Source organism: Anopheles stephensi, chromosome X, assembly GCF_013141755.1.
Source record: "Anopheles stephensi strain Indian chromosome X, UCI_ANSTEP_V1.0, whole genome shotgun sequence".
NCBI lineage: Eukaryota > Metazoa > Arthropoda > Insecta > Diptera > Culicidae > Anopheles > Anopheles stephensi.
The window spans coordinates 12,833,254-12,859,250 of record NC_050201.1 but is presented as its reverse complement, the minus strand read 5'-3'; the positions used below and the strand labels follow the sequence as shown (position 1 = coordinate 12,859,250).

Below are 25,997 nucleotides of genomic sequence, written 5' to 3'. Positions count from 1 at the left end.
AAAAAGCAAAACAAAAAAGGCGAAACTAATATCTACACTAGCGTGTGCCTGGTGTATGGGGAGCACGCGTACCACGGAGCAACTTATCTTCGCTTCACGTATTGCAGCGATTCAGGCGCTGGTGGTGCGTGGTCGGCCCCTCAACCCACCGCTCCATTTTAAGCCCCGGTTCCCATCCTTAACTGGGTGACGATGGTTATTAAATACTTCTCGCCCAAATGCTTTCCCACAGCCGGTGTGTGTGTGTGTGCGCGCGTGCGTGTGTGAGGGAAGAATGTATGAGGGGTCTCGCGTTGGGTTTTTGGTGGCCCGCCATGAGCATGGAATAAATATTTATTTACATAAGCTCGCGTGAAATTTCATTTTTCCCACACACCCACCCGTCGCACGCTTCCCGTCACAGGGGGCTGCATTTGTCTTCCGGAATGCGATCGCAATATCGAACACAATGTACCCGGCTGTCGGGTACACCGTTTGTTGGAGACCGGGTGCTCTTGAGTCGTCGGCTGGTGGCTTGATAGCGTAACCAGTGTTGCCAGCCAGCCAGCCAGCCAGCCAGCCAACACTAATCAGTAGCAACGCAAGGCAGCGCTTACAGTGGGTGAACCTGATCCACCAGTGTACGGTAACTACTTGAGCTGACTACAATGCGCGCTGTTTACTGTCAAGTGGAGTCGGCGATCCTTGGAGCACGACGAAGATATCTTAGAAACTACCGACCGAACCGCTCGGGAAGAAAGTACGCTCGTTGAGTCGTGTTACTAGGCGAGTGTTACGTCTGCAAAGATGGTGCTCTCTAGCTGGTTCTTCCCGAAAGCAAATCACTCTCCTACGCTTGAAGTTGGTCTTGCTGTGCGTGTGTGTGGCTCACATCCATCAGCAGGTCCGACTAGAGTGGCGCTTTATTAGCGCTACACGTCAACACTGGTGCTATCACCTTCACGAAAGCAACCTGAATACTAAAGCAGGTCCTCGTCCTACGCGTTCGTCCACTCGAGCATAGCACGGCACGGCCACGGACCGATTGTTAATGGTACCGAGCTGCACCGTTTCTGCTGCACTTGAACACCTACCCCACCGTGTGTGTGTATCGGTGTGTTCTGAACAGCAATTATTCGACCTTCACTACCTCGGTTCTCCAAAAACCGACACCAGCGGATGATGACAGCTACCAGCCCGGAGGTCTGGGGGCCGGGGGGCTAGGAAATGGGGGCACAGAACGCCACACACACACATTTCACTGTTTGCGCACTTTGCGCCAGTGAAGGTAATTGCTTTCGGCGGCGTAATTGATGAGGATTGGTTAGCATGATATTTAATTTGTAAAATCCAATGTTTTACTAACCTTTCAGCCCGCACACACACACACACACCAACCCCTGCAAACTTGGTACTGCAACTACTGAAAATTTGAGCTCTCTCTCTCTCTCTCTCCGACTAGACACACGTTGAACGAGTGAATGATTCTTGTGATGCCGGTAATCCGGGTGGTACCATTACCGGCAACACTTCGGTTCGTGAGCGGAATGGAATAAAGTGCGCCAATGTTTCATATGCGCCAGCGTTTTCAGGCTGCTCATTCATGAATTTTTGGCCCATTCGGAACTGGACGGCTGAATGCCATTTTTTTTGCTCCATCTTCTACGTGTGTGTATGGAGGTGGAGGAGGGGGGGGAAAGAGGAAAGGAGGCGAAGTATTTTTCAAGCATTAACACTTGCCACGTGCGGTGACTTTTGATGAGTCGGCTAGGGTTTAGCGCTTTCTGGGCTGGTTGTGGTGTGCTCATTTTCAACATTGTCCAATCGTCGCTACGCGCTTGGTTAGTTGAAATTAAGAAGTAATAGCCTAAAAATACATTGCGAGATACGTTGAAGCGTTTTGGAAAATGGCGAAATATAAACAAAAACATTTTTCCTCATCCACTGAAATAAGAAAAAATGTTCCGCCTGACAGTATGCAATGTGTTAGCAAAACCTGTAATATTCAACGCCTAGCAGTATGCAATGGTAAGTTTAGTTAACCATCTTATTATTTCATCAACTGGGAAGCTTCGGTCCATTAACGCCTAACAGTATACAATTTATTGTAAGGTTAGCTCACAATTATGATAAGAAAAATGATTATTGGGTCTGCATGTAAGTTTTCGGTGTTTTTTTTTTTTCAACGTGCTTACTAGTGTTTTATAAGTTTTTCAGTGAAAAATAAAACAAAAATTGAAGCCTTTTCTCATGGTATATGAACTCTAGTGATTAAATTAAATTTATATCTTGTAAGTGGATCGAAAGGACCAAAAGCACCGATCAAAGGCGTCCATCTTGCAGGACAAGAAGCGCTCTAGAGGGCCGATGAATTGGAACCGATGAATGTTGTATGGTCCCCCGCTGGTGTCACCGCTATGAACAGGTTGGAGAGGATGCAGAGGAAATTCACGCGGATAGCCGCTAGACGTTTACTGAACGACCCCAGCACAACCTTACCTTCTTATTCGGAGCGGTGCCAGCTGCTGGGTTTGGTTAAGCTGGAGGATCGTCATGGTCATGCTCGCAAGTTATTTATTGCCAACTTCCTGCTTTCCAACATTGACTCCCCCGCCCTTCTGGCAGCTATCCCTTTATATGTCCCCTCCCATCGCTTACGCGTACGTCCTCCCCTGCTTATCCCTTTTTGTCGTACGCGGTTTTCCCAGAGCGATCCATGGATGCGCGCGTTACTAGCATTCAATTCGGTTGGTGATCTGTTTGACCACAATATCTCCATTAATTGTTTCCGCTTCCGTCTTTTGTCTTCTTTATCCTAAAATCTGTTTTTCTTCTCCTCACTAGCCATCTCTGTCTGCTCCCTATATCCTCCTTGTGTGTCATGTATGTTTAGTTATAAGATAAATTGACTTTGTAAAGCCCTTGAGGCAAACAATTTGAATAAATAAGAATAAGAATAAGAATAAGAACTATAGCTGAGTGAGAATCGGTATCACATGCAAGATGAGTACCTTTCATCCTTGTTGATTTTCTCTGACAAAAAGCATTGGGATTCATACCAAGAGCTGGAAACGGGGCACGTTCTTTAACAATAATCCTAAACCATGCTTTGCATGTAATGGGATTTATAGAGTGTCATCAAATTAGTAGAAGAGTAGAAGATCAATTTAGAGGTTATTAACTCTAATTACAACTCTCTCTTATCGCAAGAATACTCGGTAATATGTTTGTATTACGAGTCAGCAAACGGATTTACATATTGGCTGAGGTTCAAGAGATGATATTTGTTTTACGTCTGCAACATCACGAAGTTTACCTAAAGACTAATGCATTGAATAAATATCCTAAAGTTTTTTTTTTCACAGAAATATATGTAATTTTGTAAAAAAAAAGTTTGAAAGCTACTTGTTGACCCAATACATAAAATTAACATTTGTTTTCTAAGACCAACTCTAGTGGCGGCAGCTCGATGTTTCAGGTAGCATCATAGATCTATGTATTTTTGATCCTAGCCACTGGTGCTGTAAAATCAGCTATCAGCAGAAAAAATGAACTTCTGGTTGAAAGTATCAATAATATACCTGAACTAATCAATAATTCGACCAACTGGAATTACAGTTGCCAAAAATAGAACAAAACGAATATTCGAACAAACGCTGATGAATTTTCTTCAGTTAGAAAGTAATAAAATGACAATACGGCGTCTGTCCGTAATGATAATAAATAAATAAAAGAAATTTAAAACAGATCGCGGAAGAAATGTGAAAAGTCTTAAAAGTTATTCAAAAACCGATATTTTACTATACAATTTGTTGTGGATGAATTTTAGGATCAAATTGAACATGAAATTTACAAATCGCAGAAAACGTTTGCAGATTCCAAACAAAGCACCCTTGTATATCATCAATAGTCCTGCAAATTGCATACTGTCAGGCGCTGATGATGATATCATTTACTAATCGGTTAGTCACTGAATGGAGCAGAGTTTGAAAAAAGGAAAAACCAATAAGCCAATTCTTCTTACTTGTGGCTTTATTCGCTGCAAACTCCATCATTACCGAAATGATATCTATTCCTGTCCTGTCCAGGGAAAATGCTCCAAACTTCTGCTTTACTAAAAAATGCAAACAAAACCCATCACCATCAAGGGATGGGAAAAGTTTCCTCACAAACGCTCCCTCCAGCGTTCATACCGCGCGTAAACGGAATAATAGGACTTATTGAGGTAGCTCATGGTTTTTCAACCCCCACACCTTCATTCCCCCCGCAACCCGTTACCGTTTTTCGCCGAAAAATTAATTGTAGCTACGGTACGCAATGAGCAGAGCGGTATGCCCGTACCGGTTCGTTTGTCATATTTTTAAGATTTTCATTGTTCGTGTGACGGTACACGGTGGACTGCAGCGGGTGGAGCAGCTAGTGCAACCGTCCGCCCCAAAAACCGGGAAGCATCCAGCAAACCACGTCGCCACGTTTCATAAGCAGCAATCCCCCCCCCCCCCCTCACCCGGTTGCGTGTGTGCAAGAGTGGAAATAAATAAAATAATCAGAAAACTTTTTCTCATAAATATTTAAAATTTAAACAAACAGCAAACATAAAGAAAAGTTATATTATTATGCCATCGGTTTGCGTAGCGCGAGATAATACGGAGCAGGAGAGAGAAAGAGAGGGAGAGCGTAGAAGAGAGAAGAAAGAGAGAGAGAAAAAAAGAAAGGGCTAGGAACCAATCTTGGTGCCCAGATCCTTTGCCCCAGCCACAACGGTACCGGCCGGATGGATGGATTGTTCCGCCAAGGCCGCCTGAAATGTATGCAATCGGGTTCGTGCGGGTGGATAAGGTGGTGTGAGAGAGTGAGAGAGAGAGAGGACAGGAAAGAGCTGCAGGCGGTGTCGGTGTGTAACAAGTTGAGTGAAACATGATTATGTTTACCTTTGCCGGTCGGATCGCTCGCCAAGATCGCGCTGGATGATGGTCCTCCACGTCGCCTGGATGGAATGAGACTAAAGTTTTCGCTCCAAAAAAAAAAGGATAGGACGATAGGAGAGAGAGAGGGAGAGAGGGAAGAGCATAAATGGTTGAATGCTTGTCTGCCCATTCTTTCGCAGCATTCGTTTACCATTTCCGAAGTGAGTTGGTCAGCAAGCTAACGCTGAGGAAGGAATCACGCCGAGCAGATGTAAAACGCTGAATTCAACGCTATCAACGACACTTCGGTGGAAATCCCTAGTTAACAGGTTCCTTGGTGACATAGGTAACCATCACCAACTCGATGGTCGCATCAGGTGCAGTTGACGTACGTGATAGCTGCTAGCTTTAACGCCGTGTCCTTCTTTCGTTCGCGCCTGCATCTAGACTTACCCGCAGCGCACTGGAAGCGCAGCTCCGCGTTGGAGATTAATCCGCAACAAAGCTGTAACACACAGACACACACGCGGAAACTGAAGGGTCCTTAAGGGTGTCGAGTGCTCAGGACTAGTTTGAAGTTTAAAATTCACACCTGCAGCAATCAGGCCATGGAGAATCGTTCGAGAAACCAATCGAACTTGCTCCATCCAGCCTGCCCTTGTATCGAGCTGACCAGAATTCACGATCCTGTTTCGCGTAACGATGTTTCCCCCCATGGGTAAGGTTAAGGAAATGTTCGTTTCCGGCTTGATGTGCCCGGTGCGGTACGAGATTGGAGTTGAGAAATTGGGCATCGCCGGTACGCCCCAGCACACGCCTTCGCCATTACACCTGCGTCCGTTTTGTGTGGACGGCTGTACTCGAAAAACCACTGAAAACTAAATCAAAAATCTCTCCCTCTCTCCACAATCCTTCCGTCTGGGAGGAGGGGAGCGGGAGGGGGGGGGGCACATTACGATGGATGGAAAACTTTGGCGTGGCGTGACGACGAAACAGCTGAAAAGTTGTGCCGGAAAAGTGGCCGCGAGCCGGGAAGAAGCACCGTCGGTTGCCTGGTTCGCCGTCCACCAAGGAAGCGTCCAGTTGACGAAGACGAACCTGTTAAGTGTTTTCCGAATGCTTTCGCCTCCCCCTTTCCCGCCTTCCACCCACTTTTGCCCAACCCGCACCAAACGGAAACGAAAAGTGGGAAAACTTTTTTAATATTTTCCATGATCCAATATTATGAAAAGCGGCAACACCGATACACGCCGACGAGGATGAAAGGACGGAAAAGGGGTAGGGGAGGAAATAAGAAAGGGGGAAGGAGGGGGGAGGGGTGTAGCGGTAAGAATAAAACACATACCACCACCCTTTCCTTTCCATTTATTCGTTCCCTCTTATAGCCTGCATTTAGGCGCTCTTTTTCGCCTGATGCTGCAAGCTGCGGTGCATTATCGTTGCAGCAATTTGGGCGCCCCGTGCACGAGGGATGTGTGCAATTTTTGCATTTTTGCTTACTCACACTGCTCACAGATGGGTTTGGTCCAACTTTTCGCAGTGTGACCGTTGTCCGTTGGCGAGCGTTTCTTTCGGCCGAAGCCTGACATGAGCCGTAAAACTCCATCACTCCGTTTTCTCGACAAGCGAATTTGACATTCCGAGTATGACTTTCTGTGCGAAAACGGGTGTTTTATGCGGCATTCAATAAAGGGACTCGTGGAAGCGTTGTGTTGTTGTTTTCGCTTTATTCTCTTTGTGGTTAAGATGCTTTTTTGTTGTTTTCAGAAGAAAGAAAGGGGTTGCGTATGTGCATGAGTTTTTTATACTTCGGATGACTTTTTCTTTGTTAAGACGTATTGGATTCACATTCTTACTTTGTGCGCGTGTGTATGTGATGTGTTCGAGGAGAGAAAGTTCGCCACGTACTCCGTGCGTTATTTACCAGTTTTCTTCAAGCATGCGGTGTACACTAATGCGAACCGAGTGCGCCTACAGGTTGGCAACCCGCACGACGTTAACGACATCTGCTAACGAGAGCGTTTGTCCGAACGGCACTTTGGGCATTTGATGGGATAAAATCTGATGAAAAAAAAATTGAGCTAACATGAAACCCATCGATACATGAGGTTAAAATCGATTAAAATTGCTTTAAAAGTCCCAAGAACCTGAACAACATTCAGGCATACAATGTCTACCTCTTTTCTTTGGTGAGTTAAGCGTTATTCTCTTAGGTAAAATTGACTGTCTAACTATGGCCAAATGTTACAAAACTTATGGTAAGATTTGGTTTAAATGCTTCCAAATTGTATTTATTGTAATACCGAGTAGTCTGAAATGCTGAATCATTCAGAGAAGTATTTAAAATAAATATGGGAATATCATAAGACCGCTGAAGAATTTTGGTATAATATAAAGGAATCATGCATTCAGTGAGGTCATTTCTCTTGGTAATAGGGTAGGTCAGAGGAATAGTCATCTGAATCTGTTAGGCACGATCGATGGATCCTTGCTACGTAAGACCAAACGAATGAACAGTATTAGGGGCTCCACTTAGCCAGCGAACAGTAGAGCACCTTGATGTACAACGAGTCGTTAGTCGACTAACTAAATAATCAACATAAGGATGAAAGATGAGGATACAGTCGAGTCAGGTACAGAGGTCCTTGATTAAAGAAACTCGAGACACTTGTGGATTGCCGAGAAAATAGGGAAATGTTAATTAGAACATAAAATAAGTCACTCACTTCACACTAACAGCAGAATGGCTCCAAAATAAGTTTGTACAACGATGCAATCCGCAGAGGAAAAAAAATGAAGGGTAGTTTTTAAGTCTTCCGGACACATCCTTGAAGTGCACATCGCCGGAGGGGAATAAATGAGCACTAAAAGACTCGAGCAGGCATTGCCCTAGAATCTTTTGTGGCCAGCATTGTGATTTGAAACACTACAGAAGCTGCAGAGAGGAGGACAGGATCTTTCGAGGAGGTAGTAGTGCGTCAGGAGGGTGTGTCAGATACATTGTGCATTGTTGCTTAATACGGTTCATAGACGCCGAGTAGAACACGATAAAGGAACTCCTTTTTTGACCACACGGTAAGCACACTGTGCAGCTTTCACAACGTATACAGCGCTTTGCATACTTTAAAGCGTATTTCGTACAGTGATTAACAAATTTCCTTAGAGAGGGTGCCATCCAGACACCCCTGGTAAATTACAATCCGTTGAGGAAATAGCCGACGAGAGCTTCTCTTGGATGACAAGCCAGCAGTCTTCTCCTACCAAGTTGCAAGTACGGACCATTTCTGCTGGGCAATGAAACAAATAATTTAATAAAAAATAGTTTTGTCCCTACATTCGTTCGTAAATGCTCACTGTGCAAACGTTAGAGAGTTGATTTGTACGCTTAGAAGTGCTCAGCCTATTTCGTATATTATCTTCTGCCGTCTTCTCAAGTTTAATAAGTTTTAAATAAAAATATGGTAATAAAATGGATGGGAAAAAGATATTTTAGGTTTCAACGTAAAGAAACGGGATTTTCATTTCAATTTATATTATTTGATTCCTGGTATCTTTGGATGGTTTATAGTACCGCTTTCTTAGAAAGAATGCAAAAACAGCAAAAACATCATAAGCCCAAACTGATTCCATTCGATAGCTTGTGGTCAACTCCCGTGGTTTCTGGACACAAACCAACCGAATCCTATCCGTAAGTGTATTATTATTCAACATAATTTAGATAGATTGAAATAGCCGCTTCAAAGCAAATGGCCGGGATCCATCGTTCCAAACCGACTGCAATGCTAGTCGATTCCGTTTTTCGACTCAATTCATTCGGAAAATGGGAAAGCGTTTCGGGGGTAGGTTTTTTTTCTCCTTATTTCGGTTGTTTAGAGAAACTGAACACAGGAAACAAAATCAAAAACAAGGTTAAGCATGTAAATAACAAATTAATTTAATCACAATCTATGCAAACGGTGATTTTAGCTTGAAAAAACTCCACTTCCAGGGCATTACGTTGACCGCTGGACCTGGCCGGATCGGTACTGGAATTTTTTGAATTTTTACATGCCCAACGTCTGCGTTGTGGTTGGAATGTTTTGGAGCACCGCCCGGAAACTGATGCTTAAGGTGAATTGGACGCATCATTTCGACAACGTCGGCTGCGAGGCTGAGCAATAGGCTTGGGCAAGTGGTAATAACCATTTTCTTTTTCGAGCAGGGATTTTAAGGGGAAGGGGGGGTAAGGAAAGCGGGATGCGTGCCTGAGACCGAGAGCTTGAAGGCAAAAGGCGCAATCTTTCTAATGGCTCTCACTGCCATACTGCCATTTCCATCCGCAAAAGGATCAAGCCGCAAAGACGTCCGTTTTTCGTCCCGCGATGCCATGCAAATATTCAGGTTGGCAGCACGACGAAGGGAGTATGAGAGCGGGGTCCAAGAGTAAAAGGGGCAGGGTAGTAGAGGTATCGGTGTGGTTCCTGGGGAGGTGAGGTAAGAGAACGAAAATCCTTTCACACGCCTCGCTGAGCCGGAAAACTTTAGAAAATCATACTGACGTGGAATGTTATAACCGACGGCGAGTCCCCTTTGCGTGAGACGGAACACAGAACACGGAATAAAACGATCATAACATAGTGGAAACAAGAAATCAAAACCACTTCCCTTTACCGGTCTTACCCAAAGAAGAGGGAAAAGAAGACCTCCTTTCTCTCTCTCTCTCTCTCTGTCGCTGATTCGCGTGGCCCACAGTCACAGCATCAGACCAGCATCGACCTAAAGCTGCATTATTGATGAGATTACCTGTGTAAAAGCGGGAAAATTAAACTGCGGCTAACGGCGGTAACGTCCCTTCCCAACTCCCCCCTCCCCCCTTTCCCTCCTGCCATTCACTCCCAGCCAAAAAAAAGGACTTCCAGTGGACGCGTCACGAGGGGTGAAACGAGCATGCTAAAAGCCGAAAATTGAATGCCAAAAACCAATGTCCTTTGCATGCGGTGAAAGTCTTTTTTGTCTGAGGGAAGAAGAAAAGCAAGGGCCGAAAAGCGAAAGGGAAGGACGTGCGGTGTAGCTTTGAGGAAATAGGATTAGTTCAACACGCGCTGCCACGACAAATAGGAACCCCATTCAGGCAGCCCTGAGAGGCAAACCACCCCATCCATCCCCAACACAGGACTTGTGGAGGACTTTGGACGGCGCGTGCAAGGTTCCTGTGCTCGATATGCTGATATGGCATGCAAACCATAGCGGTAGTGGAAAACAAAGCGTTTTAGAGCGCGTTTCGGCGATAGTAGGGTTGGGGTTTTCTGGCAAAAGGGGAAAAATAAATTCATACCTTTACGCAACTTTCGGGCGTTTTAATCCTTTTCGGTGAGCTTTTGCCAGGCCCTGCCTTGATTTTCTTGAAATTGCCTTTAAAATAGTGTAATTGAACAGTTTTTCGCACTAAAATGCATTATTTTCAAATGGGTTTGTTTTGAAGATTGCATACTTTTAGGAGCCAAATGATTTTGTAGTATGATATGCGTTTTTTACTAATTTTGAAACGCTTTTACAGCAAGGCACAACCTCCTCGGAGCTTTTCCGTGTACATCAAGGAAATAATCGTCATCTCCCTCTTCCCTCTCCCGTCCTCCCCTTTCCCATCGAACCGGGCAATAACCAAAAGAAAAATCGTCCTCGATTTTAATACTTAACCAAAAGGGAGCTCACACAAAAAAAAAACAAATGGAAATCCGAGATTTTCTCTTCTGTCGAAACTTTTCCGAAGAGCATTATTGTTTGGAATTGGAGCGATGAGAAATGGTCGGAGCTTGAGCTGCTTGTCCGGCATGGTATGCATTGGCAAATTGACGAGCCCCGAATCGGACGCCGGTTCTGGTTAGGATTAGAATTACGAGAAAGATATGCCGAACAAACACACACACAAAAAACAGACACGATTGTCGCTTTCTAACTTTTTCCCGAGCAGTTTCCCATTATCTATCTATCTTTTCAGATCTTACGGAAACGGTGGCGGGGAAGGGGAATGAAATTAATTTGAAGACAAATTGCTTGCAGGTATGCAGGCCGGTTTCGGGGTAAGCTGGTTGGCTAAGCCTATCGCTTAGCGTGTAAGCCGATATGATCCGGACTGGTGTATTAAGAAGTTCATTTTCTGGGGGGAGGCTGGAAGATTTTCTTTCCAGTCTTCACTTTAGTTATATCTGTTTATTAGTGGTTTGATTTGTTTGGTTAAACGTTGAATTTTTTGACGCAAACCGTAATTATTGCATACTTTTAGGCGACTTCAAATCTCATTACTGACTGAATTTGTAAAAATTTGAAAATTTGAAATTCTTTAATGCCCTAATTAACCAAAACATAGTTCTGTTAAGACTCAAAAGGCTCAGTCTACACTCATCCTTCGACAGTTTGTTTAAAGCACTCCTAAGCCTCGTTGTTTTATGAAGGAAGAAATATGCTTCAAGATAAGAGACATGCTCATTGAGTAACTTAAAACCTTTAGCACTGATCGTTGTGAGACTTTAATGTAAGTTATTTAGTTAATTATGATTTAAATGCCTTAAAATTGATAATGACTCGTGATGTAAGTGTCAGGTGTAGATGGAAGGATACTCTCTATGCGCTTTGCTATCTCCAAGAATCTACGCCCGACGGGGATGGTTTTTTAGTGTCTTCTCTTGAAACTTTCCTCCAAATACTCTGATATTCTAGACCCACATAATTCATCTCAGATTCTGACATACGATGATAAAGTGAATTAAGGATCATGGGATATGCTGAAGGGTTTAAACATATTAACACAGTGATCATGTACAATTAGGTAATTCCATCGAAGTCGTTGAAAATTGACGTATCTGCGATGTTTGTAAAGAAATTAGTTTTAAAAAGACTAACATACTACGCCCTGAAGAATTTCCTCGAGTCGAAACATTTATCCCGACTGACTAAGCTAAGACTGTATCGAACATAATACTAATAATATAGGATTTGCACTACCAATCACTTGTCATAAAGCAATTGCATGTTTTCCTCGTATTTTACATTGCTACCGAAAATCTATAATTTGGCTTCCTGATTTTTAAAATGGCGAAACGAAAATTGAATCGGTCAAACAAAAACAGTTGGTTGGCCGGTTCATTTTACTAACAAGAGAGAAATGTCTCCTGTATTTATCTCTCATTTGTTTCTTGATTCTCTCTTTTTGCTCTTCCAATTTGCTCTTGATTCTCTCTTATTTCTCTCTCGATTCTCACTCAATTCGGTATAATTTTTCGCACGATTCTTTTTTCTTTCACTGATCGCTTATAATTGAGTCCTTTATATGTCATTTTTTTCTTGATTCTCTCTCCCATATCTCTTTACATTATCTCTCATTTCTCTCTCTCGAATCTCTCTTATTTTTTTCTTATTTATCTGTGAATTTTGCTTGGTTTCCTATCATTATTATCTATTTCTATTTCTATTTCTTTTATTTAATTTATTTTTAGAATTTCTCTCGACTCTCTCTCTCTCTCTAATCTTCGTTATCTCTTTTTTAAGATTAAGGATGCCAAATTGTAGGTTTACCATGGCAATTAGAAATGTGGTGAAAACCTTCAGGTACTTTACGATGACTGATTGGCCGTGTAAACCCTGTTTTAATATACAGGCTTCTAGGTCCTCAAGTTAGGCAAACACTGCGGAAACTCTCTTCGTCGCTTTCGAGAAGAAGATGCTCTAGGAGGATTTTCGGCTCCATATGGGTAAATAGAAGATAGATGGAAAACGTTCTTTTATATGCGCGATTGGAACATACTAGCTGGTGATCAGCACTACTGGGAGCCTGATCTCTCTCTCTCTCTCTCTCTCTCTCTCTCTCTCTCTCTCTCTCTTGCATTTTCCTTATTGCTAGGGTAACACTTATCTAACATAGGTGTGAAAGTACAACGGAAGTGCCGTATGGTGATCTTCTCATCGTCCAGCTATTTAGACTCGCCAGGAACACGTAAGTTAGTCATGTAATGAAAGTGATACCAGTAAACTATGTCTGCTAGAGTCTTATTAGGCCATCCACCTGGATAGAAGAGCCGCGTTAAGTCCGAACTGAGATGGATTGATGTTGATGCGTCTGACCAAAAAGGGCCGAGTATTTAGATTGGCAGACAAGATCGCTAGACCGTGAGCTGTATCGAGAACTAAAGAGATGGCCAAGACCCCGAAGAGGTCTTTGCGACAAAAAGACATAGTAAATGTGTCTTGGGATGCATGGCACGATTTACGCCTAAATGTAGGCACTGTTTATAACGAATTTGCTTTTCCAACGTCTGTAGTCGTCCAAAATGCTTCAAAAACGCTTCAAATTCCTAAATCTTCTTTAAATATTCAACTGAATAATTTGATATATAAAAATCAATATGCGTGATAGTAAAAGGTAAAAAATAAAAGAAAAAAGCCAGTAAAAAACTAGGCTTAAATTTATTATTCAGATCAGACGTTAAATGTTTACTCTGAACCCGGTGAACTCTACGCTAACTTAAAAAGCTGCAAGAATGCTCATAGTGGCCCGGTACAGCTTTAATGTCTAGCACACGTACACCACCACACAAACACATTCACACATAGAAAGCACTCAATGAAAACGGGGGTTAATTTAATTATTCGCCCCTTCAGCGGTATAATGAGGCTAGAAAGAGTCATGAGTGTCACTTGCTTTTGCAGGCGGCAGAAAACACACATACACCCCCAAGCGACGAAAATAAAATAAAAAAAGATCTCGTTAATGTATGTCTTTTTTTGTTCCCATCCCCCTCCTTAACTCTTTAGCTTTTTTGCAGCAAACCCGACAGCAAAAGCATGTCGGTTCAAGATTTCGTTTTCAGCCCCCAGTTTTGGAGGTTTGCCTGCTGGGTTGTTGTTGTTTTTTTTTTAGAAGCACTTGTCTCGTTTGTCGCAACAAAATTAACAACAGCAACAACAAAAAATCTCCCTCAACAACGTTCTAACCTGCCAAGCAATGCACGATCAGAATACGAATGAATAAAATCAGATAAATAAGCCACCGACAATGGCAGGTCGAGGTCAGGCACCGGCGCACTTTTTCTCGCTTTTACTCGGTTTTTCGCATGCAGACCGAATAAAGTTTCATTCAGCAGATTTTTTGTTGTTGTTTCATTCGCTTCTATTTTGCAACCTGGCACTTCTACCTTCTCACGTCGGAATGAATCGAACGGCCCGGCGGGTGTATTGACAACAACCAGAACCGGGGGCCGGTAACGAAAGATGTCACGTTGTCTCGCGCGCACTGTCAGCACAACGAACGGGGGCAAATTGTCGCGCGTCGCCACGTAGAATTAAATAAACAAACTTGAACTTGCCGGATCGATGCCGCATCTTCCGTATGAATTAGCTCGTGGAAAAGTGGTGGCCACGCGCCATACATCTACACACGTGCAAACATCAATTTTGAAGACAGACCAGATTCAGGGCTGTTGGAGCCGGTTTGCATCCTTCCCTGCATGGATGTCGAAGAAAATTCGGAGCGATTGCCCTAGCTTCCCTTTTCGGCATCGTTGCGTTGTCCCATTTTTCTCCATGGATAAGAACAACAGCACGCTGGATAAAAATCTCACATTCCTGCGAAAAAGAATGCCAAGTGCCTTTTTTTTGAGGAGGGAGACATGGGGGTGTGGGGGAGTGTGAGGGGAGGGGGGTATGGTGAAAATTAATTTTTTGTCCCAATTTTCCAGTCACTCTGGGGGTGTATCTCTCTCTTTCGCTCTCTTTCTCTTCTTCCCGAGTTGCAGTTTTATCACGCCCCAGGAAGCATCCTGAGGCCAAGAAGACTTGGTGTGTGCGCAAGTGTATGTGTGTGGAAGATTGCAGGGATTTTGGGGCCCGCAGGATGGGGTAGATCACTTTAAAACAATATAAAATAACCCAAATTACGTGACAGGGGTGCACGAAACCCACCCGTTGTATGGGGTTGTATTAAAGCCATAAAAAAAGCCCAGCGAACCCTTAAGATGGCGCTTTTGCGCTTGACATTGTCTACAGCCCATTTTTTCCTTATTGCGCGATTTTTGTTTACATTGGTTAAGTGCACGTCAAAGCGGGTTAAAAGTGTGTCGATAATAAAATCCTGGTATAAACTCTCGTGTAAAGAATCTGCTATAAACTGGCCAAAGTAATATCGAGTGCATATCCCGAAGACTCACACATGGAATGCAATCCATGTTGACACTTTGGACATACGATTTTTCATGCAATTGTCTTTCCCGAACCGAGAACCACAAACGGTTGGTTTGCTAATAAGGATTTTCTCTCCTTGCTTCTCTTCTCTTCTTCCTTCTCCACTTCACATCCAGTAGTGATCAGTTTCACCATTTCGAAAGAAATGGACTTTAAAGCGTTAAACAAACAAAAAATGGGACCGCATCCGGAAAGAATTTTAACAACGTGACCGTGCGACGCCGAACCACCAGAAGCTGACGATCGTTTACGGTTCATCTCTCATCGTGGCTCGCGAACGCTCGATTGGGAAACGAAAGATGGTTTGCATGGTGTAACTCGTGTCCAACCATCAAGCGGGATGAAACACGAAACGGATACTATTTCTTCCTACGTTCCATGGATCCCTTTTCCCGAGCCAGCAAGTGCGCAAGAACGACAAACCGAACGCCCACTGTAGGTTTTGGGCTAGGTTTCACGGATAGGAGGATGGTTGATGAATCTGTTCATGACCGTTGTTCATGCCGGCGTGCTAGAGGCAGATGGTGGCACAGTGGGTGAAAGAAAACGTTTGGCGTTGGCCAAAATCTTTTTCTTAGTTGAAAAGGCTTTCCTTCACTTGATTAAAAATAAAAAATGGAAAAAATTACGGGAAAAATTAAATTCATCATGGGACTCACAGGAGTTCATTAAAGGCTTTTTTTAATATCCAGACACATTAACCTGATTAGAATCTTTTCAGTTCGTTCATTCATTCAATGTAGATTTACTGGAATGGAATTTGAGCCACGGTCCTGCCGTGTGAAGAAAGGCACTGCTGTCGACTCCGCCACCCCAATGCAAAAAAAAAATACTTCTAATTTCCACAAGACTTTGCGATTGGTTGGGATATAATAGTTTGTTAAGGAGGAAGGGTTCTCTGCTTCCTTGGCTTTACAACCTCGAAACGTCTTGGCCTGCCTTTTGTGGCTTTCTTAGACTTGATTTCACCCGCAACAAAGTAGAGGGGCCTGCGTACGGGGAGACGGTCTGGATGGGATTTGCACCCCGGTACTCCCGTGTGAAGATCGGTACCGTTGTCTGGACTGGATCGCCCCAAGGGAGGAAGTCTAGCAAATTCTAAAATTCTCTCAGTAAGTAAAATATTTCAGTTTTACAGTTTTTTTCAAACGGGACAATGTTGAAGCCAGAAGCAAGTATCAAGCATTCGAAAAAAATTTACACGAAAATTTATTGTCTTGATATTGAAAATATGTAACAGTCTTTGGAAGGCCAACTATATGTAGAAGGCGCACCTTTTTAGCCGTTTAGTAGCTTCAATATTTTGATGTTTTTTTTCATGGCTCGTGTATTGTAATTTGATATTTTATTATTCATAAAAAGGCCGTTTTGGTTTTTTTAAAAGTTAAAAAGTATATTTAAGAAATATAAATAAATAAATAAAACAAATTAAAAAAATAAATTCAAGTTGGACGAATGTATTTTAAATCCACTAACTTTTGAAGCCATCTATCAAATCTAAGTTTGATGCAATATTTTCTCCTCAGATTCATTTGCTTGTTAATTATTTTTTACTATTCCATTAAAAAACAGCTAACACCTGTTTTACCCCTTTTTAAACTACCAGCAACCAAAGTCATCAATCCTCAGAAAGCATACGAACCATTTCTGAGGCCATCCTAATATTTTCTTCGTTTTCCTTTTATAGAAGGACTTCGCAAAGTCTTGTCTGCCATTTTTATCTTTTTTCAATATGATTTACTTGCTGCTGGATAGTTAGTTCTGTGTATAGAGAGACAGTCTGGAAAGTCCTATCCTATGGAGACCAGCAACGCTTATTCTTCTTCCTTAGCTTTACAACCTCGAAGGTCTTGGCCTGCTGTTTTTGGCTTTCTGTGACTAGGTTTTACCCCTAGCTGGATACTCAGTCCTGCGTACGGGGCGGTCTGGCTGGCTGGGATTTGAGCTCCGGTCCTGCCTTTTGAAGACCGGCGCCTCGGATATCAAACCGCCTCGATATGCTTAGCGAATCAGAACTAAGGAGCTAATGCCTTCCAAATAGACTTTTTTTAAGTGATGAAGTATTAATACTAAACAACGTTACATAAAAAATAACTGTCACAAATCACTAAAATCTCCATTTCAATTCGCTTATAAGGTCTAACAGTTATCGTTTTAGTTGATCATGTTTTCATATATTTTTTTCCAAAGTCACTTTCTTAAAATGCCTACCAACAAGAAGCTCTCTATCATGGATGTTAAATAAACACACTTGCCCATAGTGTGCATAGCAAAAGGCAACATCAACCGTTCATCCTTTCGGTTCGGTTCATTCGGTGTCCGTTCGGTTCATCCATTCGTGCCGTTTTGCTACCGAATACGTGTTCGGGTCCACGCGTGGGGAAAACACAGCAGCACAATCCGAAGCTTGGCGCGGACCAGATTTCGTTCGACGCGACCGCCCTCTAGTTGCACACATACCCACAAACACACAACGACACTAAGCGAACGAGGCGAACGAGCAGTGGAGCCTGTGCTGGCAGATGTCAGTGCGTGCGCGCTCCAGTATCGCATCAGCTGTACTGTCAAACGGTCGTGTAGAGGGTTGGTGTTAGTCGTACCGTATCGTATCGCAACTAGGATCGCCCATTAGCGTGCCGTTCGTGAATGTGTACTTGCTACGGCTTAAACCGCTTCCGATTAATTGCGTTATTGCAATAGTGTGCGCGTGTGTGTGAGTAGCTGAGTGTGGTGAAGATGTATGATCGAGTGTGATCGGATACTTCCTATAGTTTGACGCTAGTTGAAGTCATCGGAAAGGATCCGCTCTTCATAATACGATCAACAGCTAGTATTCGCTGAGATTATAGAGTGGTGAAAAATCTTATTGAAACATCAAGACTCTTACGAGTCTTGAGTATGTACTAAAAGCTTCCATTAATGAGAAAAATACCGTGCAGGAGATCGTCACTCGTTTGAAACGCTCGTATCGAACGCTAATCGTATGCGTGACAGCGTTGACTCCCACAAGAAGTTTGCAACGCAATCTAATCGCGTTCAACGCTACTATCAAGATGGCGGAAAGACGCCATTGCTAGCCATATACCCATTCGGTTGGCTATCGCAGCTCTAAGACTCTACAACATTATCGTCCGAAACATCGGTGTGAACATCGTGCATCAAGTGTGTTGCATTTTGCACTAAAGGTGTTCCTGTGTATTGAAGAGTGATTGTGTTGTGATAAACAGTGGATCATCCAGGTTCCGGAAAGGATATCGTAACCGACCAAAGCAGTTTTGCACCATCGTTCATCGGCTTTTGTAACAGTTTGCGCCCGGTGAAAGTGTAATAGAGCATACAAGTGAGTGTAAGCTGCGAGTGTGAAACGGACGTCCCAAAACGTACGTGAAACCTGCCGAAAAGCTGCCTCTAACGTTCTGGGTGGTTTCTTTTCGTTCTTCGATTGAAGTCTCTTGAACGCGCGAACGGCACCGTTCATATTCATCTTGCGCTACGGTGTACGGAATTGGTTCCGGTTTGGTTTTCATATTTAAAGGATGGATTCCTGTTATTCATGGAGTTAGAGGAATGAGAAGATGGTGGAAGCCTAAAGCTAACTATGAAAAACTACAGAATATTATTTGAATCTTGATGACTTTTTTTGACTTTAAAATATTGTTTGATTTTTTATTCAAGCCAACTTTAAGGCAGATTTAATAAAAAAGGGAAAAAGTCGATTTGTTTTATCAAAGATTATCTTAAAAAGGTGAATGAACTACCTTGGTTAATTTAAATGGGCAGTTATTCTCTTATCTTCTTACCGTTCTTATCTCTCAACTACAGAATAGAGACATTAAATTTGTCTCAAGATCATTTATTTCTTTGAGATGATTCATCTCAAAACATCTCACATGAAAAGGAGTTTAAAGTTAATTTAAAGCTGTGCAGTGAAAAAAAAAACATTATGCATCACTATGAAAACGAATGTTAATAGGACGATCGTTGCTTAAGTTGGGGCGACTCATTAAGCATCCCAGTTCGGCCCTTCCGACACGATCAACCGCTTATCTTCAATCAAAACAAGAAAAACCGTCGCTGGTTGCATTGCTATGATGCAAGGCTGCATGAGATGATCTTGTCTCGGCGAATGAGACGTCCAGTAAGTTTAGCTACTCACGATTACTGACACTAACGCTGCTGATTGGTTCATGTTCTTCTGCAAAATGTTTACTTTTCTCGGTACGGGTAGAAGTACTTTTTACTAGGGCAAAGCGCACATTGAGTTGAACAAATTGAAAGCGTTTAAGAAGAATTTTGATTAAAGCATTTCAGGCAAATGCATAGTTTGAGTGTAATAAACTTTAATAAGCTTTATCGAGAATTGCTCTTTATTGGTATATTTCTCGATACTCGCCTGAATGAGGTAATAACACGAGAAGTTATATTGAAATCTTCACCGATTGAAAATAAGTAGAAATTTAACAGTCGTATTGCTCGAAAAATTAATTTTTATACCCCGAAACACACTTTGAAGCTAACCAATTGGACATCAAAATAAATATTTTTGTTGTGAATAAAACGGCTGTTTGAATAAATTTAATCAACTCTTCACACTTCTCGTTTAGAATTACTGAAACCATTTCTTTGTTGACTAAAATCAGTTCGATCCAATATTTTTCCATTTCTTAAATCTAGCCCACTTTTTGTTTGAAGTTGAAACTATTTAAATTATCTCGAGCTCGTAGAATCATAAAATAAGTCGTTTATCATTTGGCAGTAACATATTTCCTGTCCTTTTTGGCTTTATTTATCTCAGCAGCAATAACCGATTTATTCGTAAATGATATTTAATTAATTAAATTTTAATGACACATTTCAATAAACTCGTCACAATGCTTGTCGATATTTTATTTTTGGTGGGAATTGAGTTTCATTCAATTTGGATTCAAGTTTTTCAATTATTACACGACTCCCATAATAAAATATTTAAAAAACAAGAAATAAAATTTAAATGAAAGTTTGACGATTCGAAAGCAATGGTTTTCGTTATTGGCCATCTGCCATTTTGCTTTCAATTTCACAGTTCAACTGTTTTCAAAAACGCAAAGACTGAACCAAGAATGATTAAGAGAAATTACACATATAGGCAATTTAAATTTGTAGACAATAATATATCATGCTTTATTGGAGGGAATTTTTTTCTTCGTTAAAGACAGCCTGGCTTTAATGCACGGGTTCATCATTCGTTTTAAAATTCAATGAATAAAGCGTAATTCGATGTTTTAATTCCCAATTCCCAGTAATAATATTTGAATTTTATTTTACCAAGCATTTTTATTTTGGTATTCAGGTGGCATATGCGATAACGGCGCCAATCTTCACACGGCAGGACTGGGGTTCAAATCCCATCCAAACCGCCTCCCCTTAAGCAGGGCTGACCATTTTACTACGGGTAAAATTAAGTCACAGAAAGCCAGAACTGGCAGGCAGGATACCTCTCGAGGTTGTTGTGCCAAGCAAGAAGAAGATGCGTTTATTTTTATGTGTTTTAATTCCTCATAAAATATTTCAAAGTGTTTTTTACCATAAAACAAGAAAATGTATAAAAATAAGAATCGAGTGAGTTAACGAGAATAAAATGTTCATCCCACTCTGTTCATAATTTTTGAATAATGTAAACCTCACTTATAATATTTTCCCTAATAGGCAACAATGTTCCTGCTTGTTAAGCTAAAACTCGAACAAAAAAAAAGGAGAAAAACTTTTGTTGCGACACAAAAATGGGTTTAAAAACTTTCTGAAATGCAAAATAGTAGGTATTATTAAATCAAAACTACTACAAAAAAACGTTAAAAAACTGTGGGACGAAATCAAAAATATTCACAACATCTCCAAGAAATCCTTTCGGACACCCGGTAAATTTAAATTTCTCCATAGTTTTGCAATTTTACCTAGGATCTTGTCGTGTAAAGCATACTTATATTTGTAGCAATATTATCAATGTTGAAATTTAAGTATATTTGAAGCTAATAAGTTCGATGAAGCTTTCCAAAGTATCCAAGCTATCAAACCATGCAAAGAAACGTTTGAATCACGCAAAAGCTTTACAATCATGGATAAAATCATTCACATCATAGAATGTTGCATACATTTAGGCGAAATTTGCAACGCGATTTTGTTGTAGAGCCTATCGTTCAACGCTGTTTGAATGTAAAATTGTCAAATGTTATTGAATCGTTTGTTTACATTGCCATGTCGTATCAGTTACATTCCAACGGGATTGATGCGACAGCGGCGGTCATAAGACAGGACCGAGGTTCAAATCCCAAGCGGATCGTTCGCCCGTAGTGAGGAATGACTCTTCCAATTAAGTGGTACTCTTTAAGTTTAGTAAGCCAGATATGGCAAACATGACCTCAGAGGTCAGTCAAGATGCGAGAAAGAAAGAAAGGGAGAGAGAGAGATGAAAAAATTATTAGGAATTTTTTTATTGAACTACCACCCTGCTTTGGGGAGGAAATGCCTTGTTAATATTTGTGAATTTGTAATCGTCAACACATGCGGTGTTGACAATACGGCGTCATGCCGTAATACTGGAATTATAAATAAAATACCACCCTGCTTTATCCATATCTGATTGCAGAACTCAATTGTCCTTTTGCCATTTTTTCCTCACTAAATGCAATATTCCATTATATGATTGCAAAATTCCATCATAGGCTTACAATATTCCAATACCCATTTCAAACATTCCCCTAAGTGATTGAACAACTCTATTATATGGATTGTTGCCTTTAACATAAACTTTTATAAAAAATTGTGTTTCCTCCTTACACTTTCCAACTTATTTTCAACGCTTGATGCGGTTATGCCTAATAGAAGTGTTAAAGGCTATAGTTTTAAACTCGGTCAGCCAGATTTTCGTAGTTTCCTGTTAAATGCGATTTATCAAAATTATAAGCAAAAACACAACTAACCTTAATCTCCGCTTAAACTCTCGAATCTCCTCACTCATCGAAGCGTTCGATTACAATCGGTTGCAATCAGTTGCGTCTTGGGGTGCTTGGCCACAGACGCTCACCACAACCCTTCGAGGGAGGCCCACCCAACACCTCAAGTCACCGGAGACTTTCTTAATGAACAAACACACGGGCCGGGTCCACGCCGGTCAAACGGCGTTTTGAGTTCAAGTTCATACCCGTCCAACCAAACGCGCCAAAAACCTTAAAGCAAATGCCGCCGCCGGACGGAAATAAGTGGTGCGGGATATGCATTTGAACCCCATCCGACTCCACGCGCGTGTGTGTGTGTGTGTGAGCGTTCAGCTAATTGAATCCGAAATCCACCATCATCCAGGCACCCCAAATGCCGGGGAGGTTGGGATCGATCGTCGGCACCGGTGCGAAAGGGATCAAACGATTTGAAGCAGTACTTGTCGACCACAAAATTATTTGATACAGCTCGATAAACAACAACCCCGGTGCTCCGGTTTGGGGGGGGGGGGGGCAAGGGAGGAGTGAAAGGGAAAGGAAGGGAAACTCCGTCCCCCCACAATGGCGGCAGGTGTGGCAGGCTAGTTAAATCCACCCGTGTGCCCAAAACACGCTCCCAAACGCTCGCTCACCACTAAAACCCACTGCACCCAGATGCCCATTTGCATCGGCTTGCAGGCAGGCACCCTAAATATTCATCCCCCTTTCGATGCACACAACATCATGCAACAACCACGCACACACCGAGCCGTGAATCGGATTGTGTTCCAATACACCGACAACAATAGGGGAGCAAATGGGTTGAGGACAGTTTTGGGTAGGGAGTAGAATATAAATCCCTCTCAACAACCCCAATCCTTCCTCCTCACCTATGTATCCCACCCCCCCACCCCCCTCGCCGCAACTCTATTGAGACTGTTGAGTAAGGCAAATGGCGCTGCACGAGGGGGTTTCGGTGCGATGTCGATGCACCGGAAACCGCTAGACATGGCGATAATCAAAGCGCTATAAATCAGTGCAAATCAAACATCAAAATACACCTGTGCCACCCTGTACCGTTTCAGAGGGGTCACAAGCGCTCACTAGGACACACGAGAGCGATCCAAATCGAACCTGCCTCCCTTCCGGCACCCGGTGCAGCGCTCGAGCACAAAAGCGGGCGAGCTGTCGGCGAAAGAAAACAAACAGTGGAAAGTGTTGAGCTTTTGTACGGGAACCGAGGGATGGGAAGGGGTGGAGGGAGCGAAGAAGTAAAGGGGGTTAGTTTTAGAACTCTCACGTACCTGGTACCGGAGCACAAACTCTAGCTACACATCCGCGGGAAAACATGAAAACTTGCGACAAGGGCAATGAAATCGCCTTGTCGCTATGCTAATCGGTTTACCCTTGTACCGATTGGAGGTAGAGTAGAAGGGAATGCAAATCCCCGCCTTTCACCTCCACCGAGAACATGCCCACCCACATGCCGTTATGAGTCATAGACGTATTTGATTTTGTGATAATTGAAAACGGTCACCATCACCATCGTCATTATTATTTCCTCTCTTTTTTTTTCGATTCCGACGAACCCTGCCCAAGAGCCGGAAATCACTTCACTTGATCATTTTCTAACCTCAAACACGTCATCACACCACCATCGGCCTGCTTTAATCCTTTGCTGTCGAGCGTCGGCTTCCAGCTCACTCTCGCTCGCTGTCTCTCTCTCTTTCCCTCTCTGTCTACTTCTCGTTTGAATGAATTTGTTGATGATTTCTCCAAACCGACCGACCGACCGACGGCACGCACGCACGATGAAGAGTTTTCCCACGGTGAAAGCATACCAAAGGCGTAGTGGGGGTGCGGAAATGCTCGTTAAATGCTTCATAATTAGTTTATCGAGTTCCGGCCCTTCCGTTCGTCGTCTGTCGTCTGTCGACTGTCGTGCTGTGGTTTGACGCGCGAGCTTTCCCACACGGGCCCAGAGGAGGAAGGGGAAGAGGGTGGGGGGGGTGGGAGAAGGGAGGGTGGAAGAAAATGGCCCGAGGTTTGTCACTTATGAATAATTTCTCACTTCTCGATCTCACTCCGCACTCTTGCTTTTGGAGGTTTTCGCCCCATCGTTTTCGTTCGGGACCGGGTTTTACGTTGGCCTACGGCAGCGAAGGTGTGTTTCATTTAGCTGAGAAGCGGGATTATAACCGGCTGCCTAGGTTCTGGTGTAATGAGCCGATAAAAGTTCACCCAACAGGCGTTTTGCAATATTTATGAAAAACAAACAAGCTTACTTTAAACAAGAGGGGTATTCTGCTTTGCAAAGCAGAAACAGGTGTTGGTGTTTTGTAGGAAGAAAGTTTGTTCTAGGAGAAAAAAATGAATTGTTAGTTTCGTGTTTAGCTCTACGCTAGGGTTTATTTTCTTGGTCATCTTGAAACAGAAGTCTGAGAGACCAGGTCCAACTCTTACAAAATAAAATCAAAATTTTAAAGCGAATGTGAGGGTTGTGATTCGATCGTATTTATCATAACAAAAAACCGCTTCTTTCTCTACTTCTTCTTATTGGCTCTATCTCGTTGCATCGGCTCTATATGACTTACCACAAAACCAAAGGTCAATCCTTTCTGACTTAATACTCGTAGCCAGAGAGTCAATCTTCCTATGAAAAAGACATTCTGATGGAATTTGATATCCAATCTAGCTGTGAGAAGACTGGTGCCGCTATCACCTTGGCCGTTAGATCAATTGACAATTAATCGAAAATTGCTGTTCTGAACGGCAAACCTCGAGTATAAATAAATCTTTAGATTTGTTAGAGCTTGAAAGGACTTGATATAGGACCTTTGCAAGATTTCTAATATTATTACTCATATGATTCCTTACATCAAGAATTATAAGCATCTACTAGTGTAATACTTCGTTCCAAATATAAATAGATACACCTAACTTTACTGAAGAATACATGATAAGTATGCGTTCACCAAGAGAAGCTAATGATAACTGACCAAAAATCTGAACGTTCTCCAAAGATCCTCACATTTTTTGACACGACTACAATTCTGGTTCAACGGCTTGCTTGGTCATGCTGACCATACGCTAGACTTTTTGTTGCCATACAATCAGATAATCAGTCCTTGCTGTTGAGGAATGTGTGTTCAGTGTCTCTTAGTAGTGCTAAGTGTAAATGTGTAAACTTAACCCAAGAAAAGATTACGTCCATCGAGTAAACTTGAGAGCACACAGTTTTCCTTTCATCGTTGCCAATAATGGGCTTATGGCGATTTTCCGTTGCGCGATCCTTATTGTTAACCGTTTCGATGACTTTGTGGCTCCCTTCTGACGTCTCAATCTCATCGCATCCCTTCCAACCACTTCAAAAGCCCCTACAATCGATAAACAATACCGTAGTGCAGTGTATGTGTGTGTGTGCCCGGAATGGCGTGCCTGTTGTCAATGCCAGCCTAACCAAACTAATCGATCGGAGGTTCTTGTCCCGTTGATGGCCGGGATGGCATACCCGTTTGTGCCACCCGTGTCCACACGCTAGCGGGCCAGCATCGAACATCAAACCGTGAAACAAGCTTATTTACGTACCCGCCCCGGGACCAGGTCAGGTAACTGCCTGCGAGCGCATATTTACTCTGTCTGGAAAAAGCAGACTCAACCTCGGCGAAAACAACAAAACGTGGCCCAGTCATCCGTGAAGTAGCCGTGGTGGAATCCGGTAGTAAGGCTGCTGCTGCCGCCGAACGAGCCACCGTATAAAATCGACCGAAGGAAAATAAAACCAATCGGTCGTACTATAAATTACAAATACAAATTATTTCATGCACGCAAATTGATTGCCGTCTCCACTCACGTAAGAAATGGTGGATCGCATTTAACCCGAAGGACACGATTTGGCGTAGCCGGTTTCACCGGTAGTCCACGTGTGTGTGGGTGAGTTTTCCGTGCT

The 25,997-nt window shown here is 42.6% G+C and overlaps 1 protein-coding gene across 6 annotated transcripts in view; it reads left to right on the top strand.

The window, feature by feature from the left end:
* The first annotated feature begins 17,632 nt into the window (after positions 1-17,632).
* The window catches only part of LOC118508284 (protein amalgam), a 55,486-nt gene continuing 47,121 nt past the window's right edge, over positions 17,633-25,997 (top strand). For 3 of the 6 annotated variants that reach the window (XM_036047973.1, XM_036047929.1, XM_036047963.1), the window contains exons 1-2: positions 17,658-17,811; positions 18,921-19,236. The gene's annotated coding sequence lies outside the window, so the exon portion shown is untranslated. Of the gene's footprint in view, positions 18,479-18,920; positions 19,237-25,997 lie in introns of all 6 variants that reach the window. The other 3 variants (XM_036047946.1, XM_036047937.1, XM_036047955.1) reach the window with 3 other exon arrangements.